Here is a 27,575-nt window from a genome sequence, read left to right as displayed (position 1 = left end):
ATAGTTTTAATAAGCTGCTGTGGTCACCTGTGTTTCTGTGGACAAGTGTTGGACTTTATACACCTGTGAATGAAAAATGTCCAGTTTTGTGTCATATAAACTGGATGCAGTTAGATGAGAACATCTCACAGTCTCTATTATTAAAGCACAGTTTCACAGCAAAGCTTGAGATGAGCGCCGGATTGATTTCCCTTCATAGCTCAAGTGTTACGCGCTGAATGACGACATGTTGTTGGAGCCTTCCGACGACTTCAGCCCTGACATGCAGATCTCGGACGTGCCACGTGACGAGCGAGCGGTGTAGATGTACCTTTTGCTGAAGCACCAGAGGTCCAGCATGATCTGGCGGAAGTGGTTCCTGAACTTGACCCCGACGAAGGCGTAGAGGAAGGGATTGAGACAGCAGTGCAGGTATGCGACGGTCCTGCAGATGTTGAGAAATTTGAGTTTAAGGTTCTCTGCGTCGCAGCTCCTCTGCTTGAACAGAGACAGCGTGTGGATCAGCAGGGTCACGTTGTACGGAAGATGGCAGACAATGAAGACCACAACAACCGCCAACACCACCCGGACGGCCTTGTGCCACTGGTTGCTCTGCGCCCTCAGCAGCGTGTAGATGATGGAGGAGCAGCAGAATGCCATCACGCACAGCGGCAGCAGGAAGCCAACGGCCATCTGGAGGCTGGGTACCAGAAGCTTCACGAGCGCCGCAGTTTCAGTCTGGTTGAGCTGATGAGCGTGGGCAGAGTTAACGCCACTGCAAACACCCAAACAGCCGAGCAGATCAGCCGGCTGTAGACGAGGGCGCGGTAGCGCGCCGCAAAGGAGCGCGTCGCCCGAACAATCGCGATGTACCGATCGCAGCTGATGCAGGCGAGCAGCAGCATGCCGCTGTAGAGGTTAATGCTGTAGGACGACCGGAGCACCTTACAGGCCGCCCTGCCCATCGACCAATCGTGCTGCTCGTTGTATATGACGAACGGAAGCGTAGCCACGAAGATCAGGTCGGCCACGGCAACGTTGAAGAGGTAGACGTCCGTCATGGTCTTGGTTCTTTGTAGAAGATGTAAGTCACCATCACCAGGACGTTGCCAATCAGGCCGAATCCACAGATGATGGAGTGGATCAAAGTCTGGGCGATGACCTCACTGGGGTCCGGATCCATGATGCAGAAGCCGTCGTCATCGATATATGTCTCAGCATCGTTGTCACAGTCACCGAATGTCGCGTTTGCAGGACTCTCCGTCATGTTTGGGACCTGGAGAAGAAAAGAAACATGATGAGTGAAGCACCGACTGGAGACATTTTCAGAAGGACCTGAAACGTGCTGTGTGTGAAGGTTTGATCGTTTGATGTTGTTCAGGTTCAGCGAGGATCTCCGGCCTCCATTGTTCTCTGTAGATCTGATGTGTTATTTAATGCTCCATCGCTCAGAGAAACCAGAAGTTGTACACTGTAAAAAACGCTTGTTTATAAAGAATTAAAACACAGAAATCGTGAATTTTTCCTAAAGCTGTCCTGCTGCTGCGCTGCCTGGGTTCCATCCAGGCGCCGTCCTGGAGCTGACCTTTCTCGTGTCTTCGGGTCAGTCATGTTTACATCGAGGATCTCTCCAGCGTGAAGTGTCTGACGCGCTACATGAGCTGAAGCCGCGGCGTCTGCTTCCACCAGTCAGTGAAGGTCTCGCAGTCACATGTGGGATTTTTGGTCTGTGCCTCTAACAGCTTCCTGTTTCTGCCATGTTTCCACTGAACGCCACCACAGCAGCTCCGACCTTAAACGTCAGCACAGTGTCTTTGGTGGTTTTTGTGTTCCTGTCTCTGTGCCACATAACGATCTGTTGGCTCAACTCTTCTCTGGATGAGTCGGTCTCATCCATTTAACAGCAAACTCAGCAGAACGAGTCTGACACTCAGATGCAAAAGTTTCAGGACACTGAAGTTGTAAAAGTTTACACACCGTCTGATTTCTAAATGTGTGATCGTGTGTGAATCATTTTGCAATAATAGTTATTAATATTGAACCAAATTTAATTTGAATCAAAGTTTTCCTTTGATTTGAAGGAAAACTTTGAAACATCAGTTGTGTGAATAGTTTGATCTGATTCTCACAAACAGCTGAATTACTGTGATTTCTGTCCTGATCTAAAGCTGCAGTTTTACTTCCAGATGTAAAATCTGTGGTGAAAAAGCCAAAATTGAACAACAGAAGGTTCTGTGTGTCCTGCAGTCAGTGTGATGACACCAAAGGAAAATCCTCGTGCCATCATTAATGCTTAGAAAGCAGGTTTGACCTCGGACAGACCACCGCGCTGTCTGATGAAAGAAGATATGAAGAGTTCAGCACCAACACTACAGATAAATCCGGCACAGCGTGCACCCTGCACACACCGGGGGTAGAAACTCCTCACACCTTTTCTAGTGGTTTAGAAAATAAACCATCGTTCTGTTTCAGCTGTTCCTCTGGTTGTGAATGACCCACTTTCAGCCCGAGGCGACGCCTGCACAGGTACGCTGTGCTTCGTGCTTCTCTCAGAAAATGATCCGATTGTTATCAGGGGCATCTCAGATGTAATGAGGTCAAAAAACAAACACTAAGAGCCAAACTGAAGTGAGAAAATCACCAAAAAGAGAGTGCAGAGGCTTTGTGTCTGCACAACTGCACTTTAAGCTGCTCTCATGGTATTTCAGAGTTTTTTTCATTGTTCAAACACAAACGAAGATTCTTTCTATCAGATTCTGATTTCTGAAGAAACCAGCGAGCTCTAACCTCCAGTCCGGCCCACTGGATAACATTTCATTCACTTGCTAATTTATTTATTTTTCAATAAAACTATGCTGTCGGATGAGAAGTTAAAATCGGTCTAAATGCAGATAAACCAATATAATGATGTCAAATCCAAATAGAATCTTCACAGACTGGCTTTTACTGCTGAGTTTAAGTGTTGGGCCTCTGTTTGTGGCTGTGAGACTGTTTCAGAGCTTGTTTGACTCATTACTAACATAAAAACAAGATTGATTATTGTTATTATTGAGAATTGGAGAAAAAAATCCACATTTTTTCAGAACTAAGATGATGAACTAAACATGTGGATAAAATGTAACAGTTTCAGATTTACTGAACTAGATTTTATCAGCTCGCTGTTAAATTTTGGGCTTTTTCCAGGAGAAATCTTTAAACTATTTTTAGTAAAAAAGAAAATTTTGAAGTTTTTTTGTTTCTTTGTTTGTCTTTTAAATAAAGCATTATAAACTTGAGATCAAACCGGGTCGCACGTGGGCCGTGACCTACAGACACTGTGACACCTTAATGAGATTAAAGTACCTCATTTGACCTTTTTTGAAATCCTTCCACTGAATTAAATCATCTGAGACTTCAAACGTCACTCCTTAAACACGACGACTCAGAACTGTTCAGTTTTTCTGATCTGAGCCGATATAAACCAGCGAGGGTGGGAGCAGTGTGAGAGCAGAGGAGGATGAAGGGAGGAAGATGGAGGCAGCACGTACAGACAGTCCTAACCCATAAAAAGCAGAGGACATGCAAAGTGTGAGATTTAAATGTCTCATATTGATGTATTGATGAACGTGGGTCTGTGCAAGGATCGTCTGCAGGCTTGAAGCTGTTTCCCACACGAGCTCGTCAACGTGTCTTTGAACAACGTGTGACTGCAAGCTGCTAAATACAGATAATTAAACAGGAAATTTGAATTATTCGTTTTTTGTCCACCACAGTTAATATGCCTGTACAAAAATAAGCCACATACTACTACTACTAATAATTATTATTAATAAACAAATCCAGAATTACATGAAATAAAACTAAAAATAAAACTTATAAATGAGCAACTAATCAAAAAACCTCTCAGTTTAAATTAACTAAAAAATTCAACATGATAATAATTCTGTTTGTTCTGATGTTTATAATGAAAACAGCAGGAAACAGCGAGACCTTCAAAGTAAAACTTCAACCAGATAACAAACTGTTAGAGCTTCAGACTTCAGTTCATTTATTTAAGCTGTATTAGCAGCATTAATAATTAATATTATGTGTTGTTTCTTTGTTAAATCACATTGAATTCATTGATCTGAGGAGACCCACAGCCTGGCGTCTCTCCACGGCCAGCAGTCACTGGGACGCCGGCTCACATATTTCACATTTTCATATTTTCTCGCTTCCCATCAAGTTAAAATGCTCTTATTACGCATGAAGCTTTACATGGACATGATAATAATAATATTTGAGTGTGGGGTGCTGTGGTTTCTCCTGCAGGCCACAGGTTTGCATGTTGGGTTAATTAGTGATTGTAAATTAGCTGCAGGTGTGACTTGTCTGTATCTGAGGTCCAGCTCTGCTTTTACTTCATGTGTTTGTAGAATTGGACTTTAACACGTTTCTGTAGCTGTGTTATAATGAAGCCTCTGCAGCGCCGTCATTAGTCTGACTGACTGTGTGCGATCTCCTTCTAATGTGTGGTTTGCCGATAAGACAGTTTTGGTGCATTGGTGAGGTTTGAAAGTTGAGTTTGGGGTTTAGAGATTTGAGTCACAGCAGTTGTGGAAAAACCATCAAAGCAGATAGAAACGAGGGATGGAAAGAGTTGGGCGAGCGAGAAGGCGTCAGTTATTTCACATGAAATCAGAGCGCGTCTGATGGACCCGTACGAGAGGAGGAACATCAGGAATTCATGTTCCAGTCATTTGTCCTCGTTCCTTTTTTCTCACACAGCATTCGTGCTTCTTATAATTATGACAGATGACACAGAAAACAAGGTCACGGCTCCTCCCACCCGAACCCCTCACAATCTTTTTTTTAGGTACATTAACTCTAGTATTTTTAATGAAGCATTATTATTATTTTATTATTATTATTATTTTGATGAAACATTGCTACATGTCACTTTCATGCTGTGGATATTTTCTGAGTTCCAGGTCCTGAAATCCACAGCAGGTGGGTTCAGATTTAAATAAAAAAAAAATTCCAGCATTTGTTTTTTAACAATTTCACGAATCCATCAGATGTTCACATGAAATGTTCAAAGCTGAAAAACAATTGAAGCTCTGTTTAAAAACTAAAGTGTTGGAGCCACAAGAGTCCAGAGCTAAAGACAGTTTCCCCGACAGGCCGCGAGCGTCAGCATAATAAACTGCAGCAGTTTGTGACACAGAGGAGCAGAAACCAACATTAGTGTCCTGATGTTTGACCTGTTTCTGATAAATCACAGTGCATTCTGGGTAAACCTTTGAGGCTCGTATTAGCATGTGGAGCAGGTAGCAGTCAGATTAATCTGTATTTGACCCCACGATCGTCTTAATTACGTGATTACCTGGAACAACCTGATATGTATTTATTATTGTGCTATCTACTCTAGCCGTCACCAGCTGCGTGGGGACGTCCTTTCTTTACCTGCCCCACAAAGGTCACGTCTGACACAAAGAATTTCTCTTTTTGTGGGAAACTAACATTTGATTAGCTGGCTGTATTAAAATGATAATTTGTTGCCTTAAAACAAACAAACAACAACTTTAGAGTTATGAGATACATTAGCTAAATAAACGCGGCCTAGATGTGATTGGAAGGAGAACCACAATATTTGCATTTAGTGTCACTCTCACATCTGTGTGCCCCATACACCGCACTGTTACAGTAACACCAGTGACAGTGGTTTGTTACAGTAATAGTAAGAATAAGTACACCTTTCCTCTATTCTGAGGTTTTTACATATCAGGTGTGGAATTACAGGGATTATTTTACATAACCATCATCTTATCATTGCATTAATTATCATTTCATCAAAGCATTTATTGAAGCTGTTGGCATTATGTTATAATTTGTATTACAGGGGTTATCATAATCAAATATTAACATGTTTATGACAGGTGCAGTTATAACCACTTTAAAATGATTGAGTTAAATATATATATCAAAACTCATATGCTGAGTATATTGTTACAGTAAATAGTAGCTGAGCAAAGGCCTGAATGTATTCAGCTTCTTGTTGCATTTGAGTTTGCCTAGTTACAGGTGACAGAAGGAGAGGTCCAGTCCATGGTGACCTCAAAGGCCTGAGATCATCACCATATTTGAAAGAGGATGCCAGAAAGGGGAACTTCTGTGTCTGCATTTATCTCTTAGAACAGATCATTGTCTGTACAAGGGGCAAAGAATGTTCCTAAGATGCAAACTATGTGCTTGTAAACGCAAGAGGGGGCGTCATAATACCCTGATGTTATAAAAGCAATCTGAAGTGTATTTTTGGGCGGGGATTTACAACTGATGGTTTCCAGTGTACGTCTCCCACGCTGCGTGTATTCATTAAAATCAATTGTTTGATTGACCTCTTCTGGACCATCATTGTTTTACTCTCGTCCTCAATTTCGGACCCGTAACATTTGGTGCATTGGCCGAGGGTTGAGTAGAGAGAGTTGGAGGTTGAGACCGAGAGGGTCCGAGGCGCTCGAACGAGCAGACACGAGTCAGTGGTCGAAGTGAGTGGACATAAGCCGGCTTATTCAAAGGTAAGCACTACCTGTTGAATTATTTCCAAATAGTGCCGGATTGGTTATGACGAAATTAAAAGTCTACTCACTGAAATTACTGGTAAAGGTCTGTTTTGATTTTGGTGAAAATCTCATGAGAAGTGAAGTTGAAGTAATGATAATGAACGTTGAAACAAGTAAAGAGTAAAGAGAATAAGTGTATTTAAAGCAGTTGGACTGCAGAGGTATATAGGTAATAGGTAATTGGTCATTTTAATTGGTGAGACGGTTGGACCGGCTTCGGTCATATACTTAATGTGAAGTTATGATGGTTGTTTTAAATTAAGGTAAATTTCTGTAGAACGGCAGTTGGACTGCTAAGAAGTGCATTGTTCGGAGGTGACGCTCTAAATTACTGGCGACGGTCGTGAATTCCTTGGGAAGGGATAGTCCGATTGGCAATCGTGGACAACTGAGGACGGTCCAAAATAGCTACTGATTGGATCAGTTTACCGTTTGGAACGGTATTTGCACTTTTTTGGGTAGTAAAGCTTGGAGCTTGGGCGTTGGACGCTTTTAAATTGAGTTAGGGATTTTAGAGATTAGACCAGAGACAGGTTGGACCTGATACTGGGTAATTGACAATAAAAACTTGGAGTTTGTCCCTTGGAGGGTTAACTTAAATTTGTCGAAATTGTCTAGGTTTTAATAGGCCTGATAATTTCTGCAGTTGTAATTATAAAGACGTCTGCGTAAATAAGAGATCTCTGTGTGAAAGGAGTCTGAGGCAGTGCTGGACCTATTTTTAGACTGTGAGACTGTGTGTGTGTGAAATGCAAATGAGGCAGCTGTGAGGTCCCTAGAGTTTTAGGAAGTTCATAGAGAGTGTTACACATTGCTGAATGCCTGTATTTAAGATGCTGGTTTTGTTTATTACAATACTGTAAGTAAAGTTTTTATTTCTTGCCATGACTGTATGACTTTTTGCTGGGTTTGAGATAGGATACTTAAACTGTTGATACTTATGACCGTTATTTGGGGTCTGAAAACTGAAATTGACTTTGAAATAATTTCATTAATAGAGATGTCTGTAAGTGATGTCTCTTTGGTGTCTAGAAGTAAGATGTTTTAGAATTTTAGATGGGTTTTGTTTCAGTTTGAGATAATATACACAGTTACATTTGGTGTTTCTCAGGTATTGTGGTTGACTTTGAGTGATACATATAGGTGTAAATCGTTTGATGTTTGTTGGGTAAAGGAGGACTTTAGAAGATTGTAAGTGGTTTTCTTTAGTCCGATAATATATAAGTAGTTAGATTTGACAGACTTGTTTACATTTTGGCTTTATGTTAATATAGGTTGCAACGGGCACAGAGGAAACACAGCACAACATCTTAAGGGTTTAAAATAATAATAAATAAATGAATGAAGTTTCTTAAGGGTTCTTGTGTGTGTTTTTAGGGATAGTTTTTTGTGGGTTTTTAGGGGGAGTGTGTTGGTGGTGTTTGTGTGTGTAAAACGGAGATAACATGAAAGCAGAGGAATTAGAGACTAGAATGTCCTAGAAGGCAATAAAATGCAAATTAAGAAGCTGTGAACTGCTTAAACCACAGTTGGTTTCACAAGTACTGCTGCAAACATTGTTGAATGCGTGTGTTTAAGACGCCAGTTATGTTTATTAGAGGGTTATAAATAAAGTTTTGAGTTGCTGTAGTGGATGTATAGTAAGTGACTGAATTTTGATAGAGGTATATATTTGAGCCATAAAGGCTGGTGTGTTTTATTTTTCAGTTATGTGTGTGTGGTGAGAAGCTGTGTGGAGACGATGAGAGGTTTCAGTTTTTTCTTTTTTCTTTTTGACTTGCTCTTTCTGATTATGGAAGGCATGTCCAAGATACTCGTATGAAAGCGTATCTTGAGTGAGTTTAACCGTGTGAATGCTGTCAGTATTTGATTTGAATGTCTCTGCATGATTTGTCTGAGTGAGTGAAAAGGGAGAAGTTTGAGAGAAAAGGCAGTGTGTGTGAGACGAGTCATGGCGTCTGAAAGAGGTTAGAACATTTAAAAGTTTGTATGAAATATATTCTTTTGTGATGTAAAGTAGGATGTTTTAAAGTTTGAAAGTGCTTTTAATTCAAGAAATGCATGAGTGATGTTATGAGAGGTTGAGTTTATTTTATGTTTGAAAGAGCTCGATTTAAAAGTGTGAGTGAAATGAAGGTGTATTGTTTTTTAGATCAAGATTTAGTAGAATTAAAGAGGGTTTTTAGACTATAAATACAAAGAGAGACAGACTCTGTAGAGAACAGGAAATAGTGAACAGGAACTTTGCATGCCCATAAAAGGAACTGAGTGTGTAAAGAAAGAACACAGAGAGACAGACGAGTCAAACTCGAGGGAGATGAAGCAAAATGGAGGTCTTAAGATGAAAAATGAATATGATACTAATTATATGCTTTAGTGTGCCAATACAGGTGGACTTCTCTCAACATTGGAACCTTGAGTGCAGCGCCATAACAATAGATTAACAGAATTGGAGAAGATAAGCCAGTCTTTGGCTCGAAATTGTGCGGCTTGATCTCTCACTTTGTCCCTGAAACTGAGAAGAAACTCAAAGGACAGTCAAGGACAGTCAATTTCCTGATGAAGATCGACAGAACATCGTGGACTTGAAGAATTAACTGAAGCTAAAAGCAGTGCAAGTGAAAGCAGTAACACTGACGAAGAATGATGAGTCCAGCAGTATGAAAGATGCAACATGCATGCTGGTGAAGAACAGCGTGATGTGTCTGCTTGAAGGCACTGACTCTCATATTTGCCATGAATGGAGAAGAAAACAGAGCAAATGAAAATAAGACTGAGGCACTGAATGTGATATTTTGCCATGCTGGGACTTAACCTAAAAGAAAGACTGTAAAGAAACAGAGAAGAAGACAACAGCTGAGTTGAAACTGTGTTTGCTGGAGCTTTGAAGCCCGAACAGGACACTGTGAATGAAAAGGACCAGTGAGAGATGAAGCTGGACGAGTTTGACTGCGAGAATATAGGATATGGTTGGATAGAAACAGACCGGAACTCATGATTGTTTAGGGATGTCCACCACATCACAACAAAGAGGTAAACATACAAAAGGTAAAAATAATCAGAAAATAACTGACAACTATATTAATGAATTGAAAACACACATACACAAGTTGTTACATGTGAGATTATTTTTGAAATGAATCAGAAGTGAGATAGTTTGAATCTAAACCTCAGTGAAAATGCATGAAGTAAAACGGATTATAATTTAAGATGCAATGAAGAAACAGCTTACACGTAGAGGACATTAACATGAATACATAGAAATGCAACGAAGAACTCAATGAATTAATTCAATGAAGAAGCAGCTTACATTCAATTAACATAAAATGCAAGGAAGAACACGCTTACATACATGCATAATTGGTGTTTCTGATCAGAGATAGAGAAATGGGTTATTTAAGCACTTGTGATAATAATGAAAATGTCTTAGTTTTGTTATTTTCAGGAGTAAAGCAGACTTGGACCAACTCTCCAGACGCACCAGTCGGAAGGAAATTGTAGGTTAACAGCAATGGATAAGTTAAGGCAAGTTTCTGGTTGAATTGTTGACAGAATCATGTGTCCATGAACCTGGAAAACAGGCCCTAGCTCCTGGCAGAAGACTAGGAGTGCTTTATTTAAGGTGGGAATCAAACAGAGGGTTAGTAATTCGGGGAAGGAGAAAACTGACTGTTTAACTGGAGGGTTGGAAAGGTGTCTGACAGGCTGCGAAGCCATAGATGCAAATACCACACACAAACAGAAAATGTATTAACCGGACAAAGACAAGCTCATGAAGCTTGTCTAATCAAAGCTTAATGCATAGAGACATTGATTGAAAACCTGACTAAGAACACAAGCATATGCAATGAAGATCTGCTGGCTGCTTGTATGAGTGAGAGAATGGTGTACATGTTTAATAAAATAAATGGAAAAAACAAAAGAAAGTGATTAAAGTAGTGTTTAAAAGAGTGACTTAGGAGTGCTCTCGTACTGAGTGATTAAAACCAGTGATTAGTATAGAAAGAAATGAAAATAATTCAATAGTGTGTTAAGGTTTAAACATGTATTTCTCTTGTCAAGTTGGCTGTTGAGCTATGACTTAGTATGCAAATTAGCTGGAGCAGAGACACTTCCTGTGTGCGTGTGTCTCGGAGGCTTTCAGTTCAAGAGAGAGCGGTGGCTGTTGAAGATTATTTGGCGAAATATATAATGGTAAAGCATCAGGATATTTGATTACGGTGGTCAGGTCTGTTCAGAGGGGCAGATTTGGACAGGAATTTATAATGTAGTGATGACACGTTGTCAAAATCGGTTTATATCATATGCTGAATGAAAACATGGCAAAGTGAGGAAGGGTGACATTGTGCAAACGGTCTTTGATCTTTTGACGAGGTTTTCGGTGTGTTGAAAGGGTGAACTTTGAGATTGTTTTTGATTTTGGGGCTGTTGTTTTCATTTTAATAGAGGGAGTTTTGATAAACATGGACATGTCTAAAAGGGCCCATAGTTTTATAACAGTGCACTTAGAAAAACCTGTCAGGTGATTTTGTTTTGTACTTTGATGAGCTAATAATCAGCTCTCTTTTTTCTCATTTTTGCTCTAAGCAGGCCTGGAAGAGAGTGAACTGACGGCGCGGACAAATTACCAAGTAAGGATTGCAGCGAGTCAATCCAGTCAAAAGTATAGAGAACTATTTTCCTAAAAAGGAAAACGAGATAAAACAAATGATTGAGCTCATTTTGCTGATGTGGAGCATCTGATGACGAGCGCAGAAGGCTGCAGTATCAGCAAAAAATATCATGTGTGAATGCATGGGAGTGAATGCGAGTGATCGGACCAAGAGGGGAAATAAATAAAAGGTTGACAAACAGGAGGAGTGGAAGACTTAATTCTGGGGATGTTGATGTTTGTTTGAGAAAATTATTTACTGGGGTTGGATTATGTTATTACATTATAGAATGCTAAATGCTAAAAGGGAAACATTGTTTGAGGTAACTCAAGTTACCATTAACTGAGGTAACACATGATTAATAACTGTTCTGTTTAAGTTTATTTTGTGTTATAACACAGGTTGGATCATAAGTGGGGAAATTGAGTATGAAATGTGAAGTTCTGGTTAACACACAGGTTTTTGTTTCTAGGACGTTCCAAGGATGCAGGCTGTGGATGGAGCCAAGAAAAGATTTGACATGATGATTAATTTGATTTCATTCCTTAAAAACAGGTTTGAAGGTCCGGAGCATGTAGACTTAATATGATATGACTAACCTTTTCTTTTAATGCCCTAACCTGAGTGAAGGATTTGAGTTTGTAACACATGAGATGTGTTACAAAAAGGGGGGAGTTACACGATTTAAGGTTTAATTTGAAAGGGGTTTTAGGATTACTTGATGATGTTTAGGTTTTTGATAATTTAGGTATGGTAAAACTGAGGCAGAAAGTGTTATTTTCAGGTTATTTTTGATTTCTAGAATAAGAGGTTATAATTTAGGCGTGCACATACAGATATGTCAAAGGAAAATTGTATATATGTGATTAGCTACATGAAATGTGCTCTTCTAGGGTTACTAAGCAAATGTCTATGTGACTTTTTACCTAATAACTTTTGTGATGATAAACTTGTTTACCGACTAGCAGCTTGCTCTCTTCTAGAACATACAGACTTAGGAAAGGGAACCTCAGCTCTGAGTTCTGAGAATAACTTTGTAAGTTGATAGGAAACGTCGAGACAGCCAATAGGGCAAATGTGTTAGAGCTTGTAATTAAATGTGGGCTTGAAAAGGTGACTGGAAGGAAGCAAATTTGGTACAGGACGTGCTTGAGATGATCAGATGAAAGAAGGGGAAGGTCAGGAATAGTTTAGATTAAGATTGAAAAATTAGATTGGGTGAAAGGGGGGTGTAGCAAGTAGATTCAGGGCAGCTCACAGCCCGGCGTAAACGCAAGGTGCTGTCACTCAGCTTAAGTTATTTGTTTGATTTATTTTATGACAAAATAATAAGGAAACATTGAAAATATACAACACGTTGAGGAGACAGATAGGGTTGGCCAATCGAAAGGTTGGAAGATGCCTCTCTGGAGCTTCTCTCCTGATGCTACCCCACCAAAAGACGCTTATCCATAGAGACTATGTCAGCTCCCAAACAGACAACAACAAACCAAGACTAGCAATAAACAATCTAAACATAAATAATAACAAATAAAGAACAATACAGAATCCAAATTTGAACTGAAGAATAAAATAGTGAAATGTGGATTATTAAATATTAGGTCTCTCTGTTAAAAAAAAAAAAAAAAAAAAAATCTTTGTTAGCTGACGCCAAGCGGTCGCAGCAGATGGTTGCCCGTACCTGAGCATGGTTCTGCCGGAGGTTTCTTCCTGTTAAAAGGGAGTTTTTCCTTCCCACTGTTGCCAAAGTGCTTGCTCAATAGGGGGTCACAAGATTGTTGGGTTTTTCTCTGTATTTATGAAGCGCCTTGAGGCAATTTTTGTTGTGATTTGGCGCTATATAAATAAAATTCAATTGGATTGTATTGAAGTAAAGTTAAAATGTTATAAATAGGAATTAGTTAATCTCTCAAGGGAGAAATGAAAAACGGGGACTGGTGTTAAGATAATGAGCAGATACACATTAAAACATTTATTTTATTCCTGTTTTATGTACTTTAATAATGAAGGCTGGCTTGTAGAGCAAGGCCACCTTTTACTCACAAACAAGTGCTCAGCCAGACTGAAAAACAGGAAGTTTTAGTGCACAAGGCATATTAATAGATATAGACACAAAAGAGGAACTCTCCATATAAACAACGTTCAAAACTGTGTGACGTGTAAAGTACCGAAATAACACCATATAAGTGACAGCTGATGATTCTAATGTCAGAGAGCTCTTGCAACTGGCGTCTGAGCTGTGCAGAGGTCTCTCACCCCCGGAAGATGATTCAATAAAAAGCTCCAAATCTGACATTTACACATGAAGGAATCAATATGGCAGATTTAATGGGATTAGGAGAACCTAATGATTGTACTAAGAAAGCAGAACTTGAAGGGAAAGTCAGGGAAGATTTAAAAGCAGAACCTGTTGGGATTTAGAGATTCTTTTATTGCTATCATATAATCTGCCTTATGATGACTGCATTAATAACATGTGTATAGTATTATTTTAATAGTATTGAATATGTTTGTGATGACAGTGACATCTCTATTTACAGGTTGAGTTCATTTTATACACAATGCGTAACTGTGCTTGTTTAGAGTTGATGTTCCGTCCAAAAGGGTTTTAAGCTTCACTGGTGAGAGTGTCCAGGTGATACATGTTGAGGGAAGATGAGAACATAGCAGGTTAATTGCATGCACGCTTACAAACACACATGATTTAAATATAGGCCAGGCCAAAGGCCTGGACTTTATGTAGCTTTTAACTTTACAGCTCCTAACTTGCAGGAATGGCGTGGAGTGTAATGAATGAATGCAAAATATGCTTACAGACACAAACATGATATAGATTTATTTTACAGGGTAAAGGTGAAACACATGTTGCTTTGTTTCTGCTTAGCAACTAATGAGGTAAAAGGGGTTAAAGATGAATATATGCAATAAGTGAACAGGAAACGTGTGAGGGTGAGCCGGGTGAAACAAAATGTTGTAGACAATGGAAACTTGTCTAACTGGCATTAACAGTAACTTTTGCATGTTATGTATATGCTTGAAGCCAAAAGAGGCATAAATCCTGATAGAAAATTTTGAAGTGTGCTTCTAGCGGAGATTTAGGCTGACAGGGGGATGGTGTGTATTTTACTGGGGTGTGTTTAAGAAAACTGAAAGCGTTGCTCACACACATCAAGAGTATTGAGATTAAGTCAAGTTAATATAATGGATAGAGCCTAGAACATGATATTGTGAACCAACTTTGAATAATGACAGGAACCTGAGATGAACACAGTAAGTTAGTAAGGTGTAGCAGAGAAAGGTTGTTTGTTTTCTGTCCCTTACAGGAGAAGATTTCCACTAGAGAGGGACCTAGAAAAGGAGCAGAGACCACTTAAGCATGAATTCAATTCAATTTCAATTTTATTTATATAGCGCCAAATCACAACAAAAGTCGCCTCAAGGCGCTTTATATTGTACAGTAGATAGCACAATAATAAATACAGAGAAAAACCCAACAATCATATGACCCCTATGAGCAAGCACTTTGGCGACAGTGGGAAGGAAAAACTCCCTTTTAACAGGAAGAAACCTCCGGCAGAACCAGGCTCAGGGAGGGGCGGCCATCTGCTGCGACCGGTTGGGGTGAAAGAAGGAAAACAGGATGAAAGACATGCTGTGGAAGAGAGACAGAGATTAATAACAGATATGATTCGATGCAGAGAGGTCTATTAGCACATAGTGAGTGAGAAAGGTGACTGGAAGGGAAAAACTCAATGCATCATGGGAATCCCCGGCAGCCTACGTCTATTGCAGCATAACTAAGGGAGGATTCAGGGTCACCTGGTCCAGCCCTAACTATATGCTTTAGCAAAAAGGAAAGTTTTAAGCCTAATCTTGAAAGTAGAGATAGTGTCTGTCTCCCGAATCCAAACTGGAAGTTGGTTCCACAGAAGAGGGGCCTGAAAACTGAAGGCTCTGCCTCCCATTCTACTTTTAAATACTCTAGGAACAACAAGTAGGCCTGCAGTGCAAGAGCGAAGTGCTCTAATAGGGTGATATGGTACTACAAGGTCATTAAGATAAGATGGGGCCTGATTATTTAAGACCTTGTATGTGAGGAGCAGGATTTTGAATTCAATTCTGGATTTAACAGGAAGCCAATGAAGGGAAGCCAAAACAGGAGAAATATGCTCTCTCTTTCTAGTCCCTGTCAGGACTCTTGCTGCAGCATCTTGGATCAGCTGAAGGCTTTTCAGCGAGTTTTTAGGACATCCTGATAATAGTGAATTACAGTAGTCCAGCCTGGAAGTAATAAATGCATGAACTAGTTTTTCAGCATCACTCTGAGACAGGATATTTCTAATTTTAGAGATGTTGCGCAAATGGAAGAAAGCAGTCTTACATATTTGTTTAATATGTGCGTTGAAGGACATGTCCTGGTCAAAAATGACTCCAAGGTTCCTCACAGCATTACTGGAGGCCAAGGTAATGCCATCCAGAGTAAGAATCTGCTTAGATACCATATTTCTAAGATTTTCAGGGCCGAGTACAATAACCTCAGTTTATCTGAATTAAGAAGCAGAAAGTTAGCGGCCATCCAGGTCTTTATGTCTTTAAGACATTCCTGCAGTTTAACTAATTGGTGTGTGTTACCTGGCTTCATGGATAGATAGAGCTGCGTGTCATCTGCATAGCAGTGAAAATTTATGCTATGTCTTCTAATGATGTTGCCTAGGGGAAGCATGTATAATGTAAATAGAATTGGTCCTAGCACTGAACCCTGTGGAACACCATAATTGACCTTAGTGTCTGAAGAGGACTCTCCATTTACATGTACAAATTGGAGTCTATTAGATAGATATGATACAGTGTTTCAAGTGGGAGCTGGTGTTTTATTGCTGGACCACCTAGAGGACATGAGGTTGTTGTCTGATTTGCTGAGTCAGGGGGCCGCTAGAGAGGGTCAGAGCGAAGGTAGTGGACCTGGGAATAGTGTAGTGACGTCTCTGGAAGACGTCAAGAGAGGAATTGTGGAATTACAGGGATTATTTTACATAACCATCATCTTATCATTGCATTAATTATCATTTCATCAAAGCATTTATTGAAGCTGTTGGCATTATGTTATAATTTGTATTACAGGGGTTATCATAATCAAATATTAACATGTTTATGACAGGTGCAGTTATAACCACTTTAAAATGATTGAGTTAAATATATATATCAAAACTCATATGCTGAGTATATTGTTACAGTAAAATAGTAGCTGAGCAAAGGCCTGAATGTATTCAGCTTCTTGTTGCATTTGAGTTTGCCTAGTTACAGGTGACAGAAGGAGAGGTCCAGTCCATGGTGACCTCATAGGCCTGAGATCATCACCATATTGAAAGAGGATGCCAGAAAGGGGAACTTCTGTGTCTGCATTTATTTCTTAGAATAGATCATTGTCTGTACAAGGGGCAAAGAATGTTCCTAAGATGCAAACTATGTGCTTGTAAACGCAAGAGGGGGCGTCATAATACCCTGATGTTATAAAAGCAATCTGAAGTGTATTTTGGCGGGGATTTACAACTGATGGTTTCCAGTGTACGTCTCCCCACGCTGCGTGTATTCATTAAAATCAATTGTTTGATTGACCTCTTCTGGACCATCATTGTTTTACTCTCGTCCTCAATTTCGGACCCGTAACACAGGGAATCATGAAATGAATCCTTTATCAAACACAGCAAGAACGAAATTCAGCGTGGAGATGTTTGCAGCACCAGGCCTGGTGATTTGGGCCCCTTGCAGTCGCCGAGTGAGTCAGTCACGCACGCGGTCCGGCTGGTGCATCTCCATCTGAACACCCCCGGTGCCGTGGCGCAGGCATCTCAGATGGTCAGCAGTCCCCGGTGGCATCTCCTCTCTCCACGCTGGTCCTCGGAGATTCCATCGTCAGGAACGTGCGGATGAGGGGGGCGCTCACGCTGTCGTTCCCGGGAGCCACCGTTGTCGACATAGTGGACAGAATTCCCAACATCCTGGCGTCCCACCCGCAGGCCAACCGGCTCATCATCCACATCGGCACCAATGACATCCCCAAACAGCAATCTGAGCTGCTGAAGCTGGACTTCCTCCAACTCTTCAGCCTCCTTGGTCAGTTGCAGGTGAGTGCTTTTATCTCCGGGCCCACCCCACCTGCGGCAGAGGGATAGGCCGTTTCAGCCGGCTGCTCAGCCTTAACACTTGGCTTTCCTCCGCCTGTGTCTCCCACGGCGTGGGTTTTATTAACAATTTTGATGCCTTCTGGGAGAGGAGACATCTTTTTGGGGCAGACGGACTCCACCTCAACGCCTGGGGACGCCGTTTGCTGTCCGCCAATTTGGTATTTGGCGTACAGCACTCCCGCACACGGCCCTGTCATTACCCCAAACCGACACTACCCGCTGATCTGTCCTCCACTGACTGATGTCCCCGTGGTCCCAGCTCCTACATTTGTTCCACTTTTAACAGTAATACACAAAACTCTGGACTCGGACCTCTCTCTCCCACAGTCAACACAATACCCGTCATAATCACAAACAGAGAGCAACACAATTATCATAAATCCAGTAACTCCAAAAACATTAATAACCTCCGGCCTCTTCAAAAATCTCAGACTTCATTGAACTCTACTGTCAAAAATCCACCAGTCTCAATTAGTATGGCACTTTTAAATGTCCGCTCTCTGTTGAATAAGTCTTTTATTATTAATGATTTAATTTTAGATAATAAACTTGATTGTTTATTTTTAACTGAAACATGGCTGGGTTCGGATGCACCAGTTGTTCTCACTGAGGCCTCCCCACCAAATTTTAATTTCTCTTTTTCCTTTAGAAGTGGTAAGAGAGGTGGTGGGACTGCATCTTTAACCAACAACACACTCACCACCAAACACATTTTATTTGATCATTTTACCACTTTCGAATTCCACGCTATTGTTTTTAGCAGCCCTCCAGTTTTATCTGTCACATTTATAGACCACCTAAAGACAGTGCTGCTTTTATCAAGGAATTCTCAGAATTTTTAACAAACATACATTCAAAATATAACATGATAATTCTAACCGGTGATTTTAACCTGCACATAGATAATCCTTCTGACCCTGCATCAAAAGAATTCTTAAACATTCTTCACTGTATGGATTTTACCCAACACGTCACGCAGCCGACTCACAACAGAGGACACACTCTGGACCTGGTCATCACCCATGGGCTGTCCACCAGTGTGTCCTCTGTTGTTGACTTGGCTGTCTCTGACCACTACTGTGTGTTTTTTAACATCACCGGTTTTATTCAGCGGGAGACCTCGGTGCGAACTGTGAGGAGGCGCTATCTAACCTCTGAAGTGGCTGCAAATTTTACCAGGGTTTTAGACCAATGCCCCCTGTGATTCTACCTGCACCCTGTGATTTTATTTTTAATCATTTTAACAGCAAACTGAAGAAAAGCCTTGACTCCGTTGCTCCACTCACCACCAAAAAGATTAACGTAAAACGTGTATCACCCTGGAGAAACGAAGAAGTCAAAAAACTCAAAAGAAATTGCAGGGCAGCAGAAAGGAGATGGAGGAAAAATAAAAATGCAATCAACCATCAAATACTTTGCGAGCAACTTAAAATTTACAATAGTACACTAAGGAATTCAAGAAATTCATACTTCGCCAAAATAATCAGTAATAACAAAAATAATCCCAAGGTCCTCTTCTCCACCATAGATCACTTATTTAACCCTGATTTTAACAGCTCCCAAAGAACCCACAGACTCACTCTGTGAGCAGTTTGCAGACCACTTCAGGGGAAAAATCAACACCATCAGATGTGATATTTTATCTTCTCGTGTTATGATTTTAAACACATCTGAGGGCTCGACTGTACCTGAGGAGACACTGGACAGCTTTGTCCTGGTTAATGCTGAGAACCTTAAGTTTTCTCCACAGTGAGACCCACCACATGTCTTTTAGATCCAATCCCCTCTTCACTTTTTAAAACACTTTATGGATTTTTGAAGCTGAGCTTTTATACATGATGAATTGCTCTCTTCAGTCGGTGTCTTCCCTGCTGCCTTTAAAACGGCGGTGGTGAGGCCCCTTCTGAAGAAGAGCAATTTGGATTGCAATAATTTTAATAACCACAGACCTGTATCCAACTTACCATTTTTAAGTAAAATTTTAGAAAAACTTGTTTTTACTCAGATTAATGATTTTCTGAATGATAAACAGATCCTAGAAATATTTCAGTCTGGATTTCGGGTGAACCACAGCACAGAGACCGCTCTCCTAAAGGTTTTAAATGATATTAGATGTAACTGGGACTCCCAAAAGCTCTCAGTCCTGGTGCTACTGGATCTAAGCGCAGCCTTTGATACAGTAGACCACGCTATTCTTTTAAACAGACTGAAACACATGGTGGGCCTCTCTGGTGCTGTACACAACTGGTTCACTTCCTATCTCTCAGACAGAACTTTTATGGTGTGTATGGATACATGCTCCTCTAAGATCCATAAAATGACATGTGGTGTGCCTCAAGGGTCGGTTTTAGGCCCTGTACTTTTTAATTTGTATATGCTCCCTCTTGGCGGCGTCATCAGGAGGCATGGAGTGAACTAACACAGTTACGCTGATGATACTCAGCTGTATATCTCCGTGTCTCCTGATGACACCAGACCAATGGATGCCCTTTTTAACTGTATTTTAGATATAAAATCTTGGATGGCAGAAAACTTTTTACAGCTTAACCAGGACAAAACTGAAGTTTTAATCATCGGTCCTGAGGCTCAGAGAGAGAAACTCTTGTCTAAATTACAGACATTTTCACTATGTCCTTCACTACAAGTGAAAAACCTGGGTGTTATTCTTGACTCTGAGCTTGGTTTTATCCCACATATTAAACATGTAACCAAATTGGATTTTATCATCTAAACAATATAGCCAGAGTCCGCCCTATTCTCTCTCGGGCCAACACGGAGATGCTGATGCATGCTTTTATTACCAGTCGCATTGATTATTGTAATGCCCTGCTCTCTGGTCTCCCCAAAAAGAATATTTCACCTTTGCAACTTTGCAAAACTCTGCAGCTCGTGTGCTGACGAAGACCAGAGGGCGGGCCCACATTACACCGGTTTTACAATCGCTGCATTGGCTCCCCGTGTGCTTCAGGATCGATTTTAAAGTTCTTTTATTGGTTTTTAAATGTCTTAATGGTCTTGGGCCTTCTTATCTTTCAGATCTGCTTTTACCATACGAACCCTGGCGGACCCTGAGGTCCTCTGGTACTGGCCTTTTGATTGTCCCTAAAGTCAGGACACATACTCACGGAGAGGCAGCTTTTCAGTGGTTCGGTCCTCGACTGTGGAACAGCCTGTCGGAGGAGCTCAGGGCCGCAGAGAACGTACATGTTTTCAAAAACAGGCTCAAGACCCACCTTTTTAATTTAGCTTTTAACTAACGCTTATTTATTTAATGCTTATTTATTCTATCCTGTTATTCTATTTATATTAATTTAGTTTTACCTAATACCTATTGATTGTATTCTTATTCATTTTTTATCTTCTTACTCTGTTTATACTTATATTTATATTATATCCCACTCTTATTTATTTTATCTTTTTATCCTGTTTATATTCTTATTAGGTTATATCTCCAGTGTTTCCTCGGAGGGGGCTCTCTGCACCGGGGCTGTGATCGACCGTGGCTGCTGGGGCTCTGTGGGTCCTCTCAGCCTGGCTGGGGGCTTCTTTGCCTCCCTCCTGCTGTGTGCCCAGCCTGGAGGCTGCGGTCTGTGATCGGCTCCCGGTGCAGACAGCTCCCTGCGATAGTGTTTCCTCACTTGGCTAATGCGTACCCAGCCCAATTTTACTCTTTAGGTGTGTGTGTGTGTGTGTGTGTGGGGGGGGGGGGGGAGATGTGTGTATCATGACCGCTTCTGTTAATGACAGTGTGGGGAATGAGTGGGAGGGTGGGGTGGGCTGCTTTTAACCATGTAAAGCACTTTGTGCTACAGTTTGTATGAAAAGTGCTTTATAAATAAAGATTGATTGATTGATTGATTGATAAATGCTGTTTACATCAAAGTATTCTTTACTCATCTGTGAGGTCGTCTGTTCCACAGCTACAACTGGGACCACACTGGGACCAAACTGGGACCAAGCAATCAACAGAACAATGATCCCACACACAGGAAATCTAAAAAGCATTTCTAGGATTTTTACTAGTTATTTATTAACAGCATTATTAGTGGAAAACAGGTAAATGTACAAATAAATACTGGATACCAAATCAAACATCCAGAAGAATCCAAGTTTCTTTCTTTCTGTATTTTAATACAATTTATATAATAAAACATATTATACTTTATTTAATAAAATAAATTTCATTCAAAATAACAGTTAATAAGTAAATAAACTTGAAAACATTTGAGGTTTTTGCAGGAAGTTTGCCTCCATCTCTGTTGTTTTCTAACTTTGAACAGAAACTGATGATGTCAAACGTCAGCTGCAGGTTTTCTGAGAGCAAAGCTGAACTTCTGTATTTACAGGATAATATCTGAGACAAAATCAGTGATTGCTCCACAAAGCACCAGGTTCACCAAACTCTAACTTTCAACTCTGAGTTTCCAGTTTCACAGAAACGCATGTAGGTGACAGGACAGATTCACCATGGCAACGGGTAAACAACGAGCAGAGCTTCAGGGAACTGAGGAAGATGAAGATGATCAATGTGGGGCATGGAGTGTATCTTTAAAATTCATCATCATCATCATCACTCAGTCACCATCTGGCCAACTTGTAGATTATAGATAAAACTGCAGTTCTGCCAAATTTCACATCTGAGTTTTAAATCCAATGATTCAGCTTCACGGAGATGAAGAGCAGGTGGACAAAACTGGAGATAATAATATGAATCAAACAGATGAGACCCAGTTTACTGACAGACCTGTGATATAAATGTCAGTCTCATCTTCACTAAGATATTCACATCATCTCCACCTCTGATTATTTTCCATCCCTGTAACTGATCACAGCCCCGTAAACGATTGATCCCTGATCAGCGTGTGCTCCGTGTTTAGATTTCTCCTTCTGTGTGAATGTTCACTGCAGTGCGTCTCCTGTTTCCTCTCCTGCTGCTGTTTGTGGCTCCAAAACAAACTGACAGTATTTGGTAGTGAAATGGCGCCACCTCGTGTCTCTATGCGATGCATTTCACTGACGTCACAGCCAGTTAAAGTTAATCCTTCCTGTCTTTGTTACAGGTGATGAGGCTGTCATTGAAGGCCTCGGGACAGATCTGATGGCTGCAGTCTGTTCTGTTATCTCCTAGATGCGTTAGTATTCTCCACCATTAATCCTTATTCTGTTTTGTGCATAACGTAAATCTACATCACAGAGTCAGGGTATCTAATATTGTGTCCACATCTTATGCAGAAGGTGCACTCTGAAACAGACAGGAGACTGTAAGGTGGAGTCAGGGGAGAGTGTAGGTGGTCAGGTGGAAGCTGAAGAAGGAGGAGACAGTCTCTGGGTGGTAGAGTACCAGATGACTGAAGTGCTGAGGTAAGTTATAAATGATATAGTGGTGCATAAACACGCAGAGAGATGCTAACCTGCACACTAACACTGATGTTTATTTATCAACAACATTTTATTAATAATAAACAGGTGTGATGGTGATAAGTAATATAATTCATATCGTTATTATTTGTATTGTAGTTTCTCACTTTGACCACCAGAGGGCAGTGAACACTCATCACAATCACAGTCAGCTGCAAGTAAAAACAGAACAACCTCTGATTCTCACATTACATCAGTCTGTTTAACTCAGTGTTTCTGATGCTGGAAGCTATGATGTGAAAATATAATACAGCAAAACAACCAGTTTCATCACAATTTATTCAAACAACAAGACACGTTTGAGTAAAGGTAGAAACAGCTCAAATAAATTAGGTTCAGTTAAGTCCCTACAAATCAGAGAAAAGCCCAACAATCAGACATCACTCTGTGACCAAAGACCTGGTGACAGAGGGAAGGAAAAACTGCCTTTAACAGGAAGGAGACCCAGGAAGTGCAGCCATCTGCCGCAACTAGTTGAAGGTGGGTCATCGTATCTCCTGATGACTGTCCTGAGGAAGCACTTACACAAAGGAAAAAACATGACAATGACTCAGACTTCTACACTTTACACAGTTCATATCTGAATAATATGATGATGTTTGTTTCTGTATTTATGTGATGATGAGAAAAGTTTGAGTGTGTGAAGCTGACCAGCTGTACAAGGAGACTGGTTTAATGAGTTTCATGTGTGAATCCCAGTTTCACTGAGTTTCATTGCCTTTTACTTCCACGCTCAGACCAGAGCCTTCTTTAACACCTTCTGAGCGTCTTCAGCGAGCTGGTTGAGGATAAAGTTCAGAACTCTGTAGGTCGTGACGAAGGAGAGGCTCATGGCTACCGGGATTCCCACTATGGGAATGAATCTGGACACTTCCTCTGCTCCAATTAATCCAGCTGCTCCTCCAAGTTGGGCGAACGCCTTCAGGAAGAGCTCTTTAGTAATTTCCTTCGCAGCCACTGGTGAAATGATGACATCACGCAGCTCAGTGTATGACACAGCTGTTCTGATAGCGAGTCTCTTCAGAGATTGGACATCGAGACCAAACGCATGTACAAAATGTGTGACAGCACCAATCAGCACAGCAACATCAACAGCAACAGAAAGCCCGGGAACGGGAACAGCTGCAGCAGCTGCAGACAGAGTGGCCAAGAGATATAAGTGTACCTTTAAAGCTTTTTTCTTCTTGCTGATGACGTCGGGGTTGACGTTGGGCATGACATACAGCAGAGTGTCCCTCTTATCTTTGGGAAGCTCTCTCTCTAAGGTCTCTTGTAAGAGAGAGAAGTCGAACTTGTGGAGCTGAAAACTCGACATGAGGAAGACTCGTGGAGACTCGATGCCTAAGTCTTTGAGTCCTGCGTCACAGAGGAAACATGTCAACACGATCAGGTTCATAAAAATAAAAAACGATTAAAAACTAGATTTAAATGATTTTGAAAACTCGACCTCACTCACGCTGAATGCAGTCGTCTCTGATTTTTGTGAGAGTTTTCTCTTTGCTGGAGTCTGAAACACTTTCCTCGGCTCGGATATCGTTGTCGATCTTTGAGCGAACAAAGTAGAAATTTCTCTTCATCTTCTTAATCTTCTGAGCGAGTTTCACGTCGTTTTCTCTGAAGCGAGTGTCTGAGATGATGAGGAAGAAGTCATACTTGTCAAACCCAACAAGCTTCAGGTATTTCCTCGCTGGGAAGTCTTTGGTTCCGATTCCAGGAAGATCCCATAAAGTGACGTTGGGATTATCTGGATGGGGTACGGTGTGACCTCTGACGTAGTTTCTGTGACACCAGTAGGAGCAGCTCCCTCGTCTCTGTTCTTTATCCCCCTGAAGGCATTAATAAAGGTGGATTTACCTGCACCACTTTCTCCTGTGATGGCGATATTTAACGAGACATTGGTTTGTTTTTCTAAATATTCTTTAATCCTTTTTGCTGCTCCGGCCGTGTCGTTGTTCTTCAGGGCTTCTTTAACTCCAGGAATTTCTTCTGGGCACGAATCATCTGGATCCTCCATGCTGATCCTGACAGAAAGAAAACATAAAGACTTTTATTCTGGAATGCAGACACATACTATTGATTATCAGTAATGTTACTGACGGCACACGGACACAGCACATGTGGGCAGTAAGTCATTAAAGGTAAAACGGTAAATGTCGGTAAAAGACGTGTTTATATGAGAAAACACTGAGCCCACCAACCTCTCTTCCTGGGGTTTGTTGAGTATTTTTACATCCAATATTAACATTAATTTACAAATAATATCTTTCTATAAACCTGAAAGTTTGCCTTTTCCTTGACTTGAAAAACTAATTTGTGCTTATTCTCATTCTTGTTCTGATAGGACAGCAAACCTGTCTCTTAACTAAGTTTAAGGTAACAGCAGGTACTCACTGGATTCCTCGTACTGTTGACACACACACAGCTGGATCAGCAACAACTGCGATCGGTGCTTCACTTTGTTCTCACCTGGTTGTTATACAGGTGCAGTACAGGTGAGGGCAGATCCTTAGAGAGCGACCAATGAAAATGCTGCAACCTGAACCAACCAGTTTGTTTTTACTCTTTTTTTAAACTGGAGGTGTTGTTGGAAACAGAGAGGAGGCTGTGTGTGCATAACAGAGCTGCACCTGCAAGAGCAGCAAACATGGTTAAGGAAGTGAACCACAGACACTGTTTGGACAATTAGAGTTTAATATTTAAAATCCACGAGCACCGCCTACAACAGAGCTCAGCCAATAAGATCACTGTGTTTGCTGCTGTGATGGGCGATGAGTCAAACCAAAGAATGTTCATTTTGTTGTTTTTAAAGTTCGACTGGTTGTACCTGAGTTTGGGCGGAGGTTACACACACACACACACACACACACACACACACACACACACACACCACACACACACACACACACACACACACACACACACACCTGGTTACAGCAGGATGAGTATGTGAGTTTAATGAGTCACCTGACTGTCAGGCTGAAGAGTGGCAGCATTCTTACACTCATCAATCACCCAAAACTGTAGACGTAGTTTTAATTCACTTGAAAGCCAGAAACTAAAAAAACAGTTTTATTTGTTGTTACCGATCGTCCATCTGGGCCTTAGAGTTTCTGATTTTCATACTTTTATCTCATTTAGTTCTCAGTTCTGATAAAATCCTCATTGTAGGTGATTTTAACATCCAGATGTTGAAAATCAGTTACAGTAGCCTTTCCATTTAGATAATGGATTACACATGAGGACTCTCATCACAGTAGGTGTCTTCTGAAAGTGCTGTAACTAAGTTTAAGGATCTGCTGTAGCTTCTCTGAAAAAAAGTCTCAAATGAGAAGTGGTCATGGGCCGGCTGAGTCATCTGGATTTTTCCATGGTGTCCCTGTGGTCCCTCCTCTGGGCGGAGCCCTCGTCAGTACACCTGTTATACTCACCTGTGGGAGATCCAGGCCAATCTGCAGGCAGTATTTAAGACTAGAAGAGGACTCAATCTGTTTCACCGTCCCCACCTCAGCTTCTCCAAACCTCCATTAACCAACCTGTCCCTCTGTTCATCGAGCCCCCACTCCAAACACTCACTGCTGTGCTTTAGTTTTACTGTCACTGTTACACACTGAAGGAGGACGAGGTTCATCCAGGTGCACACTGAGGTTTATTGCTCTGAAACACAGCAAAACAGCAGTTCTGTGTTACTGACGGCTTCTGTTACCATAACTGGCCTGTGTTACTTTTGTAAGGGATTACTTGGCCAGTCACTTATTTGTCAGAGTGACTGTCTGCCACTGCCACCTACAGGTTACTGAGTTAAAGCAGATAACTCGTAAGCTGGAGAGGAAATGGTGCGTCACAAATTTAGAAGATGATCATTTAGCCTGGAGAAATAGTTTGTTGCTTTATAAGAAAGCCTCCACAAAGCCAGAACATCTCACTACAACCCTAAGAACAACCCTAGGTTTCTCCTCAGCACTGTAGCCAGGCTGACAAACAGTCAGAGCTCTGTTGAGCCAACCATCCCTTTAACACAGAGGTGGGGGAACTCCAGGCCTCAGGTCCCGAAGGTTTTAGATGTGTCCTTGATGCAACACAGCTGATTTAAATGGCTAATTTACCTCCTCAACATGTCTTGAAGTTCTCCAGAGGCCTGCTAATGAGCTAATCATTTGATTCAGGTGTGCTGACCCAGGGCGCGTTATCTAAAACCACCAGGACACCGGGCCTTGGTACCTGGACTTCCCCGGCCCTGCTTTGACTAGTAATGATTTCATGAACTTCTTTACAAATAAAATGTAACCATTACTGAAAAAAAAATCCCAAATTTGATAACTGCTGATATTTTAGACTTTTTCTCTCTGATCTTTCTGAGTTAACTTCAATAATTACTTCAAACCATCAACGTGTCTTTTAGACCCCATTCCTACAAAACTGCTCAAAGAAGTCCTGCCATTAATTAATTCTTCAATCTTAAATATGATCAATCTATCTCTAATAATCAGCTATGTACCACAGGCCTTCGAGGTGGCTGTAGTTAAACCTTTACTTAAAAAGCATCTCTAGACCCAGCAGTCTTAGCTAATTATAGGCCAATCTCCAACCTTCCTTTCATATCAAACATCCTTGAAGAGTAGTTGTCAAACAGCTAACAGATCATCTGCAGAGGAATGGCTTATTTGAAGAGTTTCAGTCAGGTTTCAGAGCTCATCACAGCACAGAAACAGCTTTAGTGAAGGTTACAAATGATCTTCTTATGGCCTCTGACAGTGGACTCA

At 41.1% G+C, this 27,575-nt stretch overlaps 2 pseudogenes; both read right to left on the bottom strand.

The window, feature by feature from the left end:
- Positions 1 to 9: 9 nt before the first annotated feature.
- Positions 10 to 1,490, bottom strand: LOC109197992 (C-C chemokine receptor type 6-like; annotated as a pseudogene).
- Positions 1,491 to 23,075: 21,585 nt separating this feature from the next.
- LOC109197991 (interferon-inducible GTPase 5-like) lies at positions 23,076 to 25,376 on the bottom strand (annotated as a pseudogene).
- Positions 25,377 to 27,575: the final 2,199 nt, after the last annotated feature.

This window comes from Oreochromis niloticus, unplaced genomic scaffold (genome assembly GCF_001858045.2).
Source record: "Oreochromis niloticus isolate F11D_XX unplaced genomic scaffold, O_niloticus_UMD_NMBU tig00006618_pilon, whole genome shotgun sequence".
In the NCBI taxonomy this organism is placed as follows: domain Eukaryota; kingdom Metazoa; phylum Chordata; class Actinopteri; order Cichliformes; family Cichlidae; genus Oreochromis; species Oreochromis niloticus.
The sequence above is the reverse complement of the archived record's forward strand: the minus strand, read 5'-3'. Positions and strand labels throughout refer to the sequence as shown.